Source organism: Solanum tuberosum, unplaced genomic scaffold (assembly GCF_000226075.1).
Source record: "Solanum tuberosum cultivar DM 1-3 516 R44 unplaced genomic scaffold, SolTub_3.0 scf00455, whole genome shotgun sequence".
Lineage (NCBI taxonomy): Eukaryota > Viridiplantae > Streptophyta > Magnoliopsida > Solanales > Solanaceae > Solanum > Solanum tuberosum.
The window spans coordinates 131417-134204 of record NW_006239371.1 but is presented as its reverse complement, the minus strand read 5'-3'; positions in this window follow the sequence as shown (position 1 = coordinate 134204).

Genomic DNA, 2788 nt, shown 5'->3' with positions numbered 1-2788 from the left:
TATATACATATACATATATATATATATATATTTATTTATTTATTTATCTTGTTAGTTTGTTTATTAAAAAGAGAAATCATAAACTAAAATTACCTTAAACTTTGACAATGATGATTTCTCTAAATTCTTGACTTGAAGTTGGAGACTTGAAGCTTCTTCTTTGTGTGGAAAATAGAAAACAAATTTGAAGAGAGAAGAAAAATATTGTTGGAACTTGAAAAGTGTGTGGGAAGGAAACTTTTGAAGTCTTTTGACTTTTTAAACTTTCAGAATTTAGCTTTTTTCTTCTTTTTTTTAAGATGAAAAATGTGTTTTTAGTTAATAAAAATAAATTGAAGCGATGGGGCTGCCTAGGATCGAACCTGCGACCTGTGAGTTGAAATCTTGCAGTAGTACCAGTGAACCATCCAGCCATTTTGAGAACGGGGTTTCAACAAGTTTTAATATAATATATTCTTTAATAATTATAGAAGTAATATATCGAGTTTAGTCGGATGACCACGGGTTCGGGTGACCCAAAATTAGTACATAAATTCGCCCCTGACTGAGTTGCCCTTTTGAAATTTTCGAAAAAATTTGTTGCCCTTTTGGTTTCGGACTCGCTAAAAGTGCCTAAGGTCTTAAGTGATATAAATGTAAATCGAGGCACCCGATTAGAAATATGGTCAAACCAATAAGTCGATAAGAAATTTATAGTAAACCGAAACCCGAAGTGTTAAACAATTAACCCGAACCATTGATCCAATAACCAAATTATCGGTTCGATTCGATTTTGAACCCTAGTGACAACCCAATATGTCTCTTTGAAAGGAAGATGACCCAACTTGAACTTGAAATATAACTTGAAGAGAGGTGACAATCCAACATGTTTCTTTGAAAGGTGGACGAAACTTACAAAAATAACTTTAAGTGAGGCAAGAAGGAATGAAGAAAACCGAAAGCAATGTCAAGAAATCAACATCAGTGTGTCTAGTATGCTAGCTAGAAGATTATGTTGTTTACATTAACTTGTATATGCATATTAGACATGGTGATATTGCTGATATTCTAGACATGACTTTAGCTTTTGATCATTATTTGAGATGTAAGCTTTCAAACTCAGCTACAAGTGACATGTACTTCAAGAAAGGTTTTTGTAAATTAAACAATCTTCTAGCAAACAATTACATCTGAGACTTCTATATACTTAGATGTTGATATGAAACTTTATATTCCATATTCAATGTCATCTAAAGAGAAATGCTGAATGTACTTCGAAAGATTGAAAGAACAATTGTTTTTGTTATATCAATAGATAACTATTACTTAAAAGCTCTTGAACTCAAGAATGGATATTCATTTTCGTGCAGCAACTATTCCATTAATGTTCATGTGCTTCTATATGAATTTTCAAAACTGGATATCACATTAATTCTCTATGCGTAAAAATGAAAAGGATAAAAATCCATATTTGGTCATATGCATTGCCGCCTAAAGGCCTGGATCTATCTATCAACCTGAAGGATAATTCTTGTACAAAACTTGTGTAAGTTGTCTTTTGGCACATGTTATGCTATGTAAATCACATGTAATCTAAAAGCAACATGGTTCTTACCATATCCCAATCAGAGGAACCATATTACTGCTCAAGACGAAAAGATGAACGAAAAGACACGATCCTAAACATATAATTACACAACCAAGGAAAGCCAAATATTGACAAAACAAAGAATAGATGAAATAACAAAACTGGAAGGGGTTATAACTTGCAAATCTTATATGCCAAGAAATTTTCACATGCAAGTTGAATCCCCAAAATTAATATATAGAAATGTCGTGGATCATGAGTCTACTTTTTCTGTATTCCTTACTTTTCCTTTCATTTTATAATGGTGGTGTCAAAGTCAGCTTGCACACACCTCCACTATTCCACTTGGTACATGTTACCCCCCACCAACGTAGAAACCAAGTGCTCTATAGATGTAAGTTTAGGCAGATGGAAAGAAATCATGGTATCTTTTCTTCTCTGATAGAATCACGAGTCTATAGTCTATACTAAGACTGGGCACCGGACCGGGTTTGTACCGGTACCGGTCCGGTACCGTTCCGGTACCATTCCGGTTCGTTCCGGTACCATTCCGGTTCGTTCCGGTACCATTCCGGTTCGTTCCGGTACCATTCCGGTTCGTTCCGGTACCATTCCGGTTCGTTCCGGTACCATTCCGGTTCGTTCCGGTACCATTCCGGTTCGTTCCGGTACCATTCCGGTTCGTTCCGGTACCATTCCGGTTCGTTCCGGTACCATTCCGGTTCGTTCCGGTACCATTCCGGTTCGTTCCGGTACCATTCCGGTTCGTTCCGGTACCATTCCGGTTCGTTCCGGTACCATTCCGGTTCGTTCCGGTACCATTCCGGTTCGTTCCGGTACCATTCCGGTTCGTTCCGGTACCATTCCGGTTCGTTCCGGTACCATTCCGGTTCGTTCCGGTACCATTCCGGTTCGTTCCGGTACCATTCCGGTTCGTTCCGGTACCATTCCGGTTCGTTCCGGTACCATTCCGGTTCGTTCCGGTACCATTCCGGTTCGTTCCGGTCCGAAAGTATTCGGGACGGAATGGGACACCGTGAACCGGTACACGGGACGGAACGGTATCACGATTTGATACCGGTGTACCGGTACCGGTATATCCCGATCTATTCCGGTTCCGTTCCGATCCGGTCCGGTCCGGTTCCGGTCTGATTCCGATTAATTTTTTTTTTATATATTATATATTATATTATATATATATATATATTATATATTATATTA